This window comes from Filicampus tigris, chromosome 22, assembly GCF_054856515.1.
Source record: "Filicampus tigris isolate MCC_2025a chromosome 22, RoL_Ftig_1.0, whole genome shotgun sequence".
Classification (NCBI taxonomy): domain Eukaryota; kingdom Metazoa; phylum Chordata; class Actinopteri; order Syngnathiformes; family Syngnathidae; genus Filicampus; species Filicampus tigris.
Window position 1 is genome coordinate 3,212,155 of NC_141238.1, and position 15,943 is coordinate 3,228,097.

The window sequence follows — 15,943 nt, forward strand, 5'->3', positions numbered from 1 at the left end:
ACATGTGTGTTCAAAACAAACATAGCTTTGCCTTAATAAAGCTTGCTTAGTTTAATGCTAACAAACAACGCAAATCGCGATATGTTGTCTAACAAATGGCAGCGATGTCGCTGAGTCAATAACCCTTTAGGTTTAGGCAACGGCTATTTGAACACAGTGAAACAACACTCATAGGCACGTTATTTATCCTGTTCAAAAACGGATTATTATCAGTGCAGCTGATTGAGTCAGTTGTAAAACTCTCTTTCGTGTCTGTATAGTCCTGCTCCCAGGTGACGGTGATTTTCTGTTTCAACGACAGTATTGAAAAATTGCTGTCGCCATGGCAGCAGCGCAACATGAAGAACATTAGGCGTAACATACTGTGCACTGTATGACATGGCGCAAGCCACGTAAAAATAACAGACCCATGTGGGGACTGACTGACTAGAACAGAGTAGTATCAGTTTGTAAAAAAAATAAAATTAAAAAAAAAGAGTGAAAATGACCAAATTTGCTGATAGGTTTCAGCCCAACACCAGCGATGAAGTCTAGTGCATTGTGTAGCCATACTCCGCTTGTTTTGTAATGCAGTAGGCCCTGCGAGTAAAACCACATACAATCGCATGGCCATGTGGGAAGTCCCGTGTGTGCACGTTTGCATTAACATGCAAGCATGATGGTACACCCCCAAACCCTAAAAGCTAAAGGTCATTTGTACTTTACATTTAGTGTACCTTTGAAATATTGCTTTAAATAAAGAAAATTCATTGAAATCCATACAAATCTTTTTTTTTTTTTGAGGCGGATCTTGCACTTGTGCTGCTGTAAATGTTTCATTAATAGCTTAACATTAATAACTTTATACTAGCAATAATAACATACTAATTAATGCACTTGCTCTTGCACAACAGCAGCCAGAAAAAATAAAAACAATAAAACCAATAATGCCGACAAATAATTCATGTACTGAAAAAAGCAAGCCAGTTTTAAATGAATAATGTACAGTTTGTGATACAATAATTCAAACAAGTCAAATAACAAATGCATTAATATTTTATGCTTAACATACTTGGTAATAAAAATGATCATAGCATTATATTTTATTGTTGTTGCTCCTTTCATGATTGTAAAAGGTGTGAGTCATCTGGTTTTTAAGTAATTTTCTTTCATTTGAGTACAGTGATTGTACAGCTAAATGGTTGTATTAATATTGCCATTTGATGAAGCATGTGCAGTAGCAATGCAAAGAGCTGCCGTTAGGTGTCACCAAAACCCTTCAAAAATGGCTATCCTTGCAGTGCTCTGGTGAATCTATTTACAGTCCAGCCGGTGAAAGGTTCCCATCAAAATTGGTGATACAATTCACATCGCTATTGCACATTTATTGAAACAAATAATACATGTTCTTTATTCCATGTGAAAATGAAGGAAGATAATTATGTAAACTGCTATTTTAGCTCCTGCCTACAGTCGTACATCTCAGAAATAAAGAAATTAGACTATTAGAAATTCCAATTAGTGTTGTCTCTTGAAAAAAATGTTTGCGTGATGACATAAGAGGTACAAAAATATCTATAAGCAATATCTAGGGACTAGTTGCTTTTCACCACCCACTATATAGTATATATATATTTTAATATTTGAATCCCCTTTTCAATGTTATTCGGTGGGCAGTTACAAAACCAATTTTCTCATCAAAAAAAGATTAAGAAAAGGGTCAAACCCTAAAAGAAGCTTTTTTTAAGCAAAACATCATAACCACACACACTCATACATACAAACCATTTTGGAAAGAAAGACCTCTCTGTGGAGGTGTGGCGTGCGCGGGCTTCCACTGGCTTCCTGTTCCATTCTCTTCCCAGGAAGTCACACGTCGAGGCACAAAGATGCTCGTGTCAGGCTGCGACTCCCACGCTCGATGAGCATGTCATCCTCCATATTGATCCGCGCCGCGTCTGTCTGTAAAGAGATGCAAAAACAATGATCGTTTCATTCATAATTAGCACTGACTGCATGGGTGGAGAGGAACTGGTTGCCTATTTAACAGCATCATAGTGCAGTCGGGAAAAACGTCTGACCAATTCACTATATATATTTTTAATCAAGCTTTATTAAAACACAATATATTGGTCAAAGTAACGTATTTCGTGAACGTACTTGTACAGTATATGCAAAAAATTGGGATATGATCCAAACTGGACAAATATGTTTGGTCATTGAGGCAAAGTGATTCTCAAAAATGATTCGCACTACTTCCCGGTTAACCTGAAAACAATGGGAAGTGGTTTAACCACAAGACCTCTCGAGGCCATTGTAAAATAAACGTCCCTGAACCATCATGTTGACTGCACTCCATTTAATAGTAACGCGCCTGCTGTATTTACTGGATCACTTAGTATCTACTTCCCGAAGGAGGCGTACAATGTATTTGTTGATTCCAAGAAGGTGAACGTCGCCTTGCCCAGTCACTCAACATGCGGACTGACTAAGGGGTTAGTTCATTTGCCAGTTATCATTCAGCCAACCGTACACTCGCATTTGCTGACGTCCACGTCACTCATCAGGCCCGGCCATTTTAATGCCATATGCACTCAAAGTCACAGATACAGCAGTACGACATGTGGAAGTTGACTTCAAGTGGACAAAAATAATAGTTGCAAGTCAGTGTATAACTCTTTCATTGCCAGACATTTTCAAATGAGAGCCTCTTGAGTGACAACCAATTTAAAGCATTTTGACTCATCTTGCAAGGCTCACAGAATATTGTGTCTTATGAGTATGGAAATTCAGAAACTGACAAATGAAGGATCACAAAAAATGTTTTTACCTTATTCAATTGTAACATGATCAACAGAGAAAATGCAGAAAACATGCACTTTTTTAAAAAAAGCACAACCTTGATGGGAACATTCAAACAGCTTTGATAGACAATAGTGCTTTGCTTAATCGCCAAATAAATGCCTCACCCCAAACAGACAGCTGAATTGACCTGTTCTATGACATCTGTTTCTACCTGGGACCTATTCTACATGGGGACTTATCCCCTTTAATGTGTGGATTAATGTCAGATGCAGTGCACTGCTGTACCTCAAAGCAAATGGCGTTGGCGCTAATGCTGCATTGGCGGCGCAAAGCCGGGGGGGTCCCAGGCGGCGCGGTTCACCATCAGGTCATACGCGAGCCTCGGCTAATTCATGGGGTTGCCGACGACAGGAGCACAACGGATCGATCTCGGCTAGGGAAGTGAAACTGGCCTGCATTTGTGCCTCACACGTATTGAACAAATTGAGAGATTATAACATATGCCAGTGTGTTCATACATAATGCAACAAAAAAATCATTCAATCACTAAAACACAACGTACAGTATTTCCTCAAATAATGGCCACCACTCCAATCGATGCCGCATGTATTAATGCATCTTTCATTTCCATTAAAACACAACATGCCTTTATTTCCTAATGACATCCTCACCAATAGATTCAACAACTTGAACAAATAAATGCCTCACCTTAAATAGATGCCTCCCAGCTGCCCTTTGGTCATGACCATTGGTGGCATTGAGACACCATTTGACCAAATGTGTGTTAATTGAATGATGTGAATTGTTGGGCACATTTAGTTGTTCACAGTTGGCCCCGTATTAGCCATAAACAACACATGAGACGAAAACAGCAATGCCAGCAGCAAATGTGGAGTCGCCGCTGCTCGTGCTGGATTATCCCTCCGTTGCTCACGAAAAGGCCCTCAAATGTGATGCTCCCAACAGGGCAGGGCGGCTCACACACTGAGACCCTGTTCAAACCTGATCTCAAACACGCACCCGCAGAGATGTGATCACATTTCGCAGTACACGTGTCCACGCTCGCCGCCGCTTTTCCGCATGTGTCTCCAATGACCATTTGTGATAGCATCTCGTTCAGTTTGCAACGAACCCCGCGGCTCCGAGAGGAAACAATGCAGAGCGGGCACAAAAGCACCATATGAGAAGACTCAAGCTGATTGAAAAACTCTGCGCGCAGATTTGTACATGATACATGTCACCTTTTTCCCTCGTAGGATTATTCACAATAAGCGGTCAATGATCATTTTAATAGTAACACGACAATTACTTTCTCTCATAATGGCCGCTGTTCGAGAAGCCATACCATGACATCTATTTGAAGTAAGGCATTTAAATATTTTACTCAAGCAGCTTTCAGCCAAAAAGGCATGGCGAGGTGAGTTTATTTGAGACAATTGACTCCCCTCCCACTCCCCCAATTGACTATTTTCCTCAAACAAATTGGAGGACTCCAGAAGCCAAACCAGTACCTGTCATTTATTTGAAGTAAGGCGCTGTTGGTTGAATCTGTGTTATGAGGCAAGTTTATTGCCGCATTTTAATAGCATTTTAACCCTTGCTTACTCTTCATTTTCCATGCACACATTGACCCGGAACAATATCTCCCCGTGGTCATAGTGTGTATGGAATTATCAACTGTAAATCTTTTCAGATTATATTAAAAGATGGCCTGATATTAATAGGTGAATAATTAATTCTTAAAACTTAAAAGAAACACAAAAACGTAAGTTGATGACCTGATCAAATTGCCTCAATTCAATGGATATTGTGTTGGTTCTTGTGATGTGCGCGCAAAACTCCCACAGCAATTTGGCCATTCTTTGCAGAGGATAATTAATATATGCCCATTGGTATTATATCATCCGTCTACATGTGTTGCTCCACTGTTTGTGTTCAAATATCTGTTGCTTAATGGGTTATAACACTACAACACTAATGGTATTTGATAGCCCGTTAATGGCATTTTCCATTGTTTGTCATCATTAAGCTAAAGTGACTTATCTGAAGCTAAACTATGTGAATGTTACACGATGTGTGATTCTCTGAGCTCGTGCCCAGTGCAATAAGGCACAGTCTAAATCTATGCAGGGGCGGGCTAGACTAAGTAATTGGTATTTTTGCAGACCCATACATGCGAGCGCAGTGTTGGCAATTCAAGAAAGGATGTTTGGCGCCGTTGTGGGCGTGAACACAGCTGACTTGTCTCGCCGGCAATCGAAGCGGGTCCTCTCATTTCCTTTAAATGCAGTATGTGATTGGTGCAATAGTTCTTCATATGGCAGAAGAAGAAAATGGTTTGCTCGTGTCCGGCTGCAGGTTTGATGAACATTGCACCCAGACCATTCGTATCTGTGTGTGAATTTGACCCGAAGAGTATGTATGGGTCAAGTTGATGATGGACCTAACTGGAAAAAGGGACAAAGCGGGAGTAATAGGGAAGTTCATGTAAATGTGTGTGTGTGTGTGTGCGCGCTAATCGTCAGGCACTTACAGTAAAATGAGCTGTTTAGTCATTTCTCTGCCAATAACCAGGCACGCACGCACGCACACACACACACACACACACACACGATTAAAACACTCCTGAGACCACTTTGTATTACACTACTTGTTTTCAATCTGACATACTTCTGAAGACCACAGAACAGTGACTCAGAAAACATTCAGAATTAAATATGACACATACTCACGCACGCACACACAAACAGGCGGCAAAAAACATGAAAATCCCCAACTTCCTTTTTAAATTCCCCAAATGACTAGAGAGTGACGGTCAAGAGGACTTCTTGGAATCTCTCTTATCGGTCCTATGTAGAATGACTGTGACTTGACAAAACCCCCTTTGGCCACACACTCATCCCTCATGGCCCTCTTGGCATCACATAGCCGTGGGTATTTTTGTTTCGAAGCATAGACGAGTAAAGAGTGAAGAAGGAGCTGCGTCATGGTCTCTTGGCAGGCTTGTAAATAAAGTAAAAGTCTGTGTGCAAGTAACGGGGGTGGGCGGTTGATTTTCACGACCTTGTTCTACTCATAATCTCGTCTGTGTGCGTTGAGTCATCGTGGTTGCAATGTAAAATATGGTCATTTAAACACATAACATTGTATTTCCTCATGTAATGTCCTACCTTTTATTATACACCCAATTTAACGACAACATGCATACTGTATTTGCTCAAATGTGACCTTAGCCCCAGTAGACACCAAGCCACAATTAATCACCAAGTAAGAAAAATAAAAATACTTTCGCAAGTAGTAGCCTCCACTTTATTCTACACCCATGCACCCATTAAACCCTGGGTGATACCCTATTTCCCCAAATAGTAACCTCCACTTCAATAGACGCCATGACTCAATAAATCACTGATGCAACATAAGAGCTTGTCGTTATAACATAACATGCCGTGTTTAAAATGCAGCGGTACCTCTACTTACGAACGTCTCTTCATACGAAATGTTCAAGTTGCGAAACGCCTCAACGGGGAAATATTGCCTCTTGTTACGAATGAAATTTCAGGCTACGAAAGGTTAAAGTATGGGCTGCTCCTCGCAGTATGGGCTGCTGCTCGCAAAGAATATGACCGTAATGTATCGACAGTCGCCACATTATTAAATCAGTTGTTCAGTCACAAAACAAAAGGCCAGGCAAAAAACACTTCTGAGAGAAAACACGAACCAAAGAGGGCAAAAAGTGATGAGGACAGTAATTACAAGGTAAACGACCATCATTTTTATTCTTTGCTCTAGTCTTTGTTTTTTACATTATGCACAACTCTCATTTATTGTGCCATAATCTAATTGTAACATGTATTTGTTACATGTTTTGATGCATTCTTAGCTTTATAAAACATTTACGTCTGAACATTGTGGGGCTTGTAACGGATTAGGGCATTTACATGGAAAACACGTCTCTACTTACAAAATGTTCTACTTAAGAAATGTATTCCAGAATCAATTAATTTCGTAAGTAGAGGTGCCACTGTAGAGGCCTCCAATCTAATGAACCCCGTTCCATTACCGGTTGCAATATTAAATCTCATCATTGAAACACAACACGCTATGTTTCCTCAAGTAATGGTTTGTGGAATGGACAGAGGTCTGTCTCTTTGATGATTCTATACAGTAGTTAGGTGTATTTACTTCACCACTCTATAGCCAAACAATATCCACATCCTTATGGCAATGCAATTTTAATTAACATTTCGCTTTTTTTTTTTTAATCATACAAATGTTGATGTGGTTCCTTTTTATTGACAGAAAGCAGAGTTCATGCCATTATATCTTTGGAAGGTGCATGTCAAAGCTAATACGTGCGCCGCGACACATGTGGGCAGATGTGAGTGAGTCATTCAATGAGTCAAAAATTGAATTACTGTTGACGAAAATTGCTACTTGTGCCAATCGCTCTGTCCAAAGGTGACTCCTTCTGTCTCTTAAAAATCAATCAATTTACCACAGCTGTGGTTCTCAAACTTGAGCCACTCGCAGTTTGAACATTAACACTGCGCTTAAATATAGGAAAATAAAAACCTATTTAGACAATGATTCTGTTCAAATGTATTGCACATTAACCTCTGAATCCCTGTGTCAAACTGCACTATCCGACAATCGCTAACATTTCTGAGCCGGTTAAAAAAAAAAAAAAAAAAAAAATCTGTAGTAACCGGACGCTCTGTGTTTGAAATCTGCTTGTTCCCGTCATCGAAGCTTAGGGATCGAAGCACTACAAATCACACTAAAGCCAGAGGAGCGGTGCAAAGTCAAAAGCCACCGCCCCAAAGGCCTCTTGGCATTTGCTGGATATCGTTTAACGTCAATCTCACGACTCAGTCGGGGAGCTGTGGGCTTTGCAGCCTTCAAATGTGGATTAAAAGCCTTTGGCTTTCCCGAAACGTTGGCCAATGTGTCTTAAAGGGGAGACTGTGTACATTGTGAAATACATTTGCAAAAATTCTCATAGGTGGCTCTGGTAAGTGGCACTTGATTGCAGTGTTAAGACGCCTGGGAATGCATGTTTTCCTTTAAAGTATTATCATTACGGGCCTATTTGACATGGCCTTTTGACTTTCTATCGCTGTGTTTTATACCATTCAAAACCCCAAAACGGCAACAAAATATATGCTGTGTTTGAATGATAAAACTTCCCCATAAAATGATTTATAACTTCTGAATGTTCTGAACTCGTCTTTGAATGCCAGTACTGAAATCTGCATGGGTGCAAACTAGCTCAGACTGAATTTGTTACTTTCTTTACTGATTTCATCATAGAACCCTCTACCACACCAACAGTTGGGAGGGTGACTTTTAAGTCATCATCATTATCATACATGTAAAGTGATAAGAAGAGGTGTTTCCAAACAGGAGATTATGTCATAGCGGGCATGCGTTAGCGCCTCATAAAAGATCGGGTATCACATTTTTGAATGGATTTGATGGAGTTCATCAGATATCCTCCAGGAGCTGAATGGAATATCAGTGGAAATTCCCTTCTTGTTAGCGTCTGAGAAAGGACAATAGCAGTGTTTTGGTCAAAGTTTCAATCTAATCATCTTACACCCAACACACACAACAAGAGTCCCGGTGTGGGTATGATTGACTTATGCGAACATACAGTACCTTCCTTTCATTTCACTAGGTGTGGTATCCTAGTGCAGCAGTACCAGTGAGCAGTAGGAGTATGAGAGCAGTAACACTAACACCTTTAGCACATATGCTCCTTCATTCACACCTTGTAAGACGAACACGAAGTCAGGCTCATTGGGCCCAATTTGGACATTTTTACTTGGGGCGGGGGGATACTCACTTTTGTTTCAAGACAGTACATTTCCACTTGCGTACAAGCTATACATACTTTACATTGTAGCAAAGTGCCATTTCTTCAGTGTTGTCCCATGAAAAGTTGAAACCAAATATTTCTTCAAATGTGAGGCTTGTACTCACTTTTGTGAGGAGGGCTGATCGCTGTCCACTAGGAGTCATCGGAAGACATTCAACTCCATACTCGTCTCAATCCCCGACATTCCCACGTCCCGCACACCGCGCCGTCTATGTACCCTTGCCTCAGTGACTGTGTGACGTGGGACAGTCTACGGCAGGAAGGTTGGCTTGGAGCCCGGTGGCTCCTTTTACCTTCCTGATAGGAGTCTGTGGTGGGAAAAATCAGGTGTAAACTTGTACACATGTATAATTAAATAGTGTAGTCTCCCGAGACAAGCCGCACACGTAAACGTTAGCGCCAACGTCCGTTTTACTCACCGACTATGTGATAAGGTGCGTTTAGTGTCCTCGCCTTTAGTTTAATTTTCATGCGAATCCAAACTCCCAAACTTGCCTTCTTTCACATCAGACATCATCTAAGTGTGCGTTTAAGTTCTAGACTCAGATTCTGACATTGTGTTACACACTCTTTGACTCTGTGTATGCGGGGTGTGTGTGTGTGTGTGTGTGTGTGTGTGACCTGTCTTACAAAACAAAGTGGGTGTGTCTCTCTTGAAGCAAGCCCAAAAAATGTGAGTAAAGAGGAGGAAGCGCACACACCCACAGGCAAGCTGATGATTGACGCTTTCTGCCACATGCGGGCAATATGTACTGTAGGTATGCATGACTTCAAACGTTTGGCTTGAAATGAATATTGGCGGTATCTTTTTTAAATAGTAGTGATAATGCTCGTTGTCTGTCAACCCACACGCAACCTGTTCATAAAACCATTTTAGCCTTTGCGAGGTAGCGCAAAAAATATTGAGCGACACATGACTCAGTAGAAATAATATCATGAAGTAAATTCCTCTGACCACTCGAATTTCTTTCATGTTTTCAGCCAGAATGGGGTGTGTTACTCAAACCAAGGAGCATTTTCTGCAAACCTGGTACTTTAATTGGAGTAATACTAGAATTAAAGAGGAAGTCACCCCCCCAAAAAAAAAATATTTGCAATATGTTGTATTCGCCTTCACTAGTCTAAACATGGCATTCTGATTAACATTGCGTTTGTGGAATGTGAGTTAAAGGTTACGTCAACCCAAACCTATTTTTTCCAAGAACATGTTCTATTTTTTCTATCTTTTCTTGATTTCTTCTATTTATTGTATTGTTTGTAAAGTGCTTTGTCTCAGCTCTAGCTGTTATGAAATGCGCTATATAAATCAAATTGTATTGTATTGTATGCAGGCCCACTAGTTGAAACAAGGCATTCTGATAAATATTGCGAGTTAATCTGCCCGTTTTGAGCCATCTTTGGGGCCGGCTGTCATTTTTCAAGGAAAGTTTGGTGCATAACCCAAACTGTTTGTAAAAAGAGACGTTCATAACTCGAGGTTCCACTGTAGTGTTCATGGTTGAGCGGACAAATCCAATTATATGAGGATTTGTTGCCTATTTTTCTTGAAAACATAACGCAACATTTGGAAAACAAATGCTCATTTTTACAAGATGTTAGTGCCTAAATTGTCCTCAAATTCTGCAATGACTCATTGGATTTAGATCAAGCATCACACACGCACGCACGCACACACACACGCACACACACGCACACACACGCACACCCAGACCCACACGCACACCCAGACCCACACGTAACGTATCTGTGTTTCAAATGAGTGTGCGCATGCATGTGCGTGATGCCAATTGCTCTACTTCCTCAGGCAGCTGGCTGGGATCCCAGCGAGGCTAGAAGCATGATTAGGCAAAAAGGTGCTAAACCACTAATAGGATGTGGTTTACACGTGCGGAGTTGAACCTGCAACCCCTTGATATGTGCTCTGCTATAACCTGTAGGCGGGAAGGCTACCTCACACTCTGCGGCCGAATGAAGCAAAACTGCATTTAGCCTTCAATGTACTGGATGGTAAATAGCAAGAGAATGAGGGGAACTCTATAAAAAGAGCCCCCCGCACCCGCACCCGCCCCCATCCGTCTCCATGGTGACATCAGAGGCAAAGAGCCTGTCCGCCCGTGTGGCCCTCCCCTTGCTGTACACACAAAAGGCAATATGGGAAAAAAGATGCAGAGTTCACAGGCCCTCTACAGCTTGCATCCTACTGGAGTGTCACCAGAAACATCTGCTCTCCTTGACCACGCCCTTAAGGAGAGGTCTGAGGTCAAGGGCAGTGGGGATTAACCGTCAAAAATGATTCATTAAGGCAGCACGGAATGCATGCCAGCTGCGGTATTGAAATGCGGGCACCCTACTTAAACAAGACATTACTGTAACAGTCCAAATGAACGACCACCCAATACTCATAGCTGACACACTTAAGGACAACTTTAGTTTGTGGGCACCGGGGGGTATTTCCAGAGTGGAGTTGTAGGAAGTGGGTCACAGGTGGAAGCAAATCTAAGCTCCCTGAGAACGCCATAGAGAGCTGTCTGCCAATTACGGATGGTGAACTACGGTCACACCCGTCCGTCCGTGTTCAACTACTTCCTGTCCTGCAAAGTCCAGTTGCCGACTGGTGTCTTTGCGAGGATGGTGATCCTTCTGCGGCCATGCTTGGGAGTAGGGCGGAACAATTGATTGAAATTGCCCATTTGAATCGCAAAGGCTGCATTATGAGATGTACAGTCCATATGGTCACGTATGTAACATGAAAAGTTGATGAAGCCACGGATTTTTTTGCATTATTATGGTAGTCTGTCTTATGACTTACTGATTTATGTCCATGCCACACTTATTCGGTCAAATTTGGTGAAGTTGTCGCAGAGAACCTAAAAGACTGCAAGTCAAAGTGTCTCTTAAGTGTGCAACTCTGAGGTGGATAAACTGTCTTTCAAATGAATGCATGAATAATTAGATCATAAAAGAATCCATCTGATATTGTTTATTGTACTACAGATTAATTTATTGCTTGTGGTTGTTAAATGCATGGGAAGAGGACTTAAAACAATATATAAATAATTGCATATTATATCGCAATCACAATATTGAGAGGGGGGAAAAAAATTGCAGTTATAGTACATATTGAATGAGTATTACACTTGTACCACTTTGGAGCCAAGTTGGCTCCATATATACCTCGCTTAAGTTTTTCTCGGATTTCAAGATTTAATTAAATGGACATAGTTAGCAAAAATAATTAGAAAAAAGATAAATGCGAGCACAAAACACCACAGATACCTGTACTTTTGCTGCGAGGTAAACTCATGAACTGACGGTGACCATTGTTGTGAAGTCCACTGCCGCCATTTAGTGTCTGAGGCTCACTTGTAAGTCCGATTTCCCCCCCACTCCAAAGTAAGAAAATGAGCAAACGGGGGTCACTCGTCACAGCCAAGGTACCAATGTATTCACAAACAAAGGCTGAGATTCTTGGAACGCCAGCATGACCTCACAGTGGCAGAGCAGTACAAAGACTTCATAGCGAATACCGGAACTCCTTTTAGTCACGGAAGTGGATCAGGCTGTATGGCATCTTTCTAGCAATGAGGAGATGCCCCGTACATAAATAGATGAACAAGGTCGACAGTGTGTGACCCAGATTAGCCAATGAAAGAATACATGTGCAAAGTGCAAGTGGGTTGTTTTATATTATTCACTTTTATGTCTTATGGTAAGTACGCATGCACAAAGGAAAAAAATGCGCGAAACTAAAGACGACAGTGTACTCACTTAGAGTTTATCGCCGAAACGGGAGTGTCCAGGCTGGTCCACCAAAATTACAGAGCACGGAAATACACATGATGTGTTTGTACTCATTTTTAAAAATGGAGCAGTACCCCACAATGACCACCAGTTGGTTGCTATGGTGAACAAACAAGAGTGACATGTTTGATCAAGAACGAGCAACTGACCAACTGCTGGTGCTGGCATGCAGACTGACCAATGATGAGCGAGTGACACAACCGACCGACCGATCAAAAGTGCTGTGTGTAATGATTTGATGCTCTATGGGGCAGCACAGATCTCTACCCCCCCTAGTTGCCAAGTAAAAGTGGATGTGGCTTTACAAGATTTGCCTTGGAACAATTCGACTGACTTTTTCAGCAAATACGGAGGACCGGTTCCTCAAAAAAGTCTGTGACTTACGCAAATTTGTGAATGCCGAACCACAAATACAATGGGCCCCCGCATACTCGTATTTTGGCAACCTCCTAATGCTGCAAATTCAAATGTCTTGAAACACTGCTGTGCATAATAATATTGGAACAGTACATATTGGCAAAAACAAAGTTTTAATTTCTGAAAGAAATACTGTTATTATTGGGAGCTTTGTCCGAAAACATTTGAGTTATTCTCGAACAGTTGATGACCCTGAAAATCATGCTGAGTGCCATTTGCATACAATTTATACAGATCTGAAGAAAATATCATTTGCAGTAATAAATCGTTTGGAATGCGATGCACTTGTTCTGTGCGTGCGGATGTTTTTGGTAAAAGATTTCTCACCGCTCCTTGTCCCAGCCCCCCACTGAACTATGCTGATGACTAATATGAAGATTCGGTAGGAGCGTAAACTCGGACAATTTCACTGACCCACTGTGATGTGTTTGGCAATTTCATTGGTCGGACATGACGAGACGGTAAAGGCATTGGCGGCATGATTTTTTTTTTTTTGTGTCGAACTCCATAAATTAATTGTGTCGGATTAAAACTGCGGGATTCAAAGTGTGGTAAAAAGTAGCCGCGTGTAGCCGCGGAAATTACAGTCATTTATTATTATGCATTTAGAATGGGTGACAATTAGACGTGGATTTTGGCTCTTCGCGGGCTAGCCTGGTCTCGATCCCGCCCACCCTATGTCCACTGTTTGCGGGGGTACACTGTAAACATTTGAAATCTGTTGCGTATGTGGTTTGATTTCTCATTAGTGTCAGCCAATCAACTCCTTCCTTTCACTTGCATCCTCCCCAGCTGGCTAGAGTGTATTCAACCTGCAGGTCTGGTTTACTTCTTGTCCCATTTCTGGTTATTTTTGCCTTTTTGAACGATTAGAAAAAAAGGCGTCAAACTCTTTGGCAAAGACGCCTTCAAGTGGGGTTTAAACTATTCCAAAAATGCATTTGGTCTCTTCCTATCGCTGTTTGTCACCTATAAATAAACAAACAGGGATTGACTGTATGCATACTTTAGAGTGTGCAGACGTGCATGTGTGTGTATGTGTAAGGTTGACACACTGACTCATCATCTTATGCAATGCCATTAAAGGCGGCCTTTCTTAGAGGCTTCACCCCCACTCACTGGGTGACAGATGTGGGTGAAAAAACAGGAAGTGAATTGCTAATAAGGAATTTACGCACGTGCTCACAGTGGCACGCGCACACTGTGAAATTCATCATCATGCATCACAAATGACGCTATAATATGTGCGCGCATGTCACGTCCCACTGTTCATCTGCTCATCGTGGAACTTAACCTCATTCCCGCATTGTTTCATATTAGACCCCGGTCATCTGAGACCCTTGTGGTGTCTTTTTTTTTGTTTGGTTTGTTTTGTTTTGGGGGTTTTTTGACCACAGTTCCAAGATGCGTTGCGTAATGTGTCATAAGTGGGAGAAATACATGTTTTTAAACGATATTAATACATTCCAACTGCTGTGTTTTGTATGCATCAGCTTTGGATTAACCACAATCGGAGTGCCGACGGGCTGACGACACGACTAACCAACCAATCACTAAACCAATGACGAGCAAGTGACACTGTCTTAGTGGCTTTTAATAATCATTTGTACGATGTGCCAAGTGTACACCTGGGTTCGCTACCCCCCGCTGTGTCCAAGGAAACCGAATAGTGGGTGTGGCTTTACAACATTTTAATGCAGTAAATGTGTTACAGTGTAATGCCAGCGAGTTATATTTAAGTGAAGGTAGGAGCTTCATTTAGTCAGGCCATAGCCTTGTCTAATAATTTGCCACCATCTTGTGGCAACTACTGTATAGCCAATTAGAACCTTTAAGGGGGGTCGCCACTTACTCACTATTGTTTTCACCGGAAATACTCGTGCCATGAGATTTTTTATCTCATTCACTTAAACAGAACAAAAGCAAAACAGACTATGCTGTCCTTCCAAGTGAAGTCCAAGTAAAAAGGCAAAGTTCATGCTGAGGTGTGGCCATAATACACATGCACGCAACCGCACGCACACAAACACACACCTTTTTACAACAGGTAGGATCATGCTACCCACCCACACACACACATTTTTCTCGTTCCACAGCCAGGTAAACAATTTGGTTAGAAAAGTGCACGCACAATGAAGCTTTAGCCGCAGTCAACACATACACAAAATCGTCATCATTATGCAATGCTCCCTTCTTGATGCTTGAATACGCATTCGTCAAAATTATTGCTGGATTCATTCATTATTCAAAGTCGACGCACACAAGCATTCAGACCTTCATCCTGTGAGTGCGTCATTCCAGTCCGGCCTGCTAATTTGAGCCCTGTACACTAGTCTTCAAGCAAAGCCTGTAGAGAGAGAGAGAGAGAGAGAGAGAGAGAGAGAGAGAGAGAGAGAGAGAGAGAGAGAGAGAGGAGAGAGGGAGAGAGGGAGAGAGGGAGAGAGAGAGAGAGAGAGAGAGAGAGAGAGAGAGAGAGAGAGAGAGAGAGAGAGAGAGAGAGAGCACGGTTACATAAGAAGTCCCTGAGAGATGGACAGCATCTCTTCGCTGGCCGCCCTTGGTTATCAACAGCCTCGCCGTCCCGCGGGGGGGGTGGTTACATTGGTTACATAAATGCTGTTCGGCATAAATAAGCATGTGGCGACTTCCACACGTGCTCCAGACAGATCAACAGAATAGCAAATTAGCTTCACATCTTCATGATCTATGAAGTGGCCTGATAAAGGTACTTAAAGCGGAAGTCAACCCAAACATATTTAATAAACAAACGGCTGACCTGTTTTCTGAATCTGAGCCGTGATTGGTCGATGTGAGCAGTTGTGATGTCATTTTCAGTCGACAGAAGACAAAATGGCCGCCCCCAGAGATGACTACAAATGAGTGCGTTTTGCTGCCTAACTTATATTCCACAAATGCAAAATTCATCAGAATGCCATGTTTCAACGAGTGGGCTGCTTGGAACATATTGTTGAAAAAAATATGTTTGGGTTGACTTCCATTTTGATACATTTTTTTTTTTTTTTATATACATAAAGGGACCGGGACTGACTGAATCCTGAAAAT

At 41.7% G+C, this 15,943-nt stretch overlaps 1 protein-coding gene and 1 long non-coding RNA gene across 8 annotated transcripts in view; one reads left to right on the top strand and one right to left on the bottom strand.

Annotated features, from left to right (window-relative positions):
* mkln1 (muskelin 1, intracellular mediator containing kelch motifs) overlaps positions 1 to 15,943 on the top strand; it is a 144,319-nt gene that overhangs the window by 78,224 nt on the left and 50,152 nt on the right. The gene's annotated exons all lie outside the window — the stretch shown is intronic.
* Positions 1,601 to 15,113, bottom strand: LOC147126504 (uncharacterized). 2 transcript variants are annotated; one of them, XR_015084664.1, is made up of 3 exons: positions 11,939 to 15,113; positions 8,767 to 8,970; positions 1,601 to 1,941 (listed from the first exon to the last, which is right to left on the bottom strand). It is a non-coding gene; the product is annotated as an uncharacterized LOC147126504 (long non-coding RNA). The 2 variants fall into 2 exon arrangements; XR_015084665.1 differs by lacking the exon at positions 11,939 to 15,113 and adding an exon at positions 9,082 to 11,315.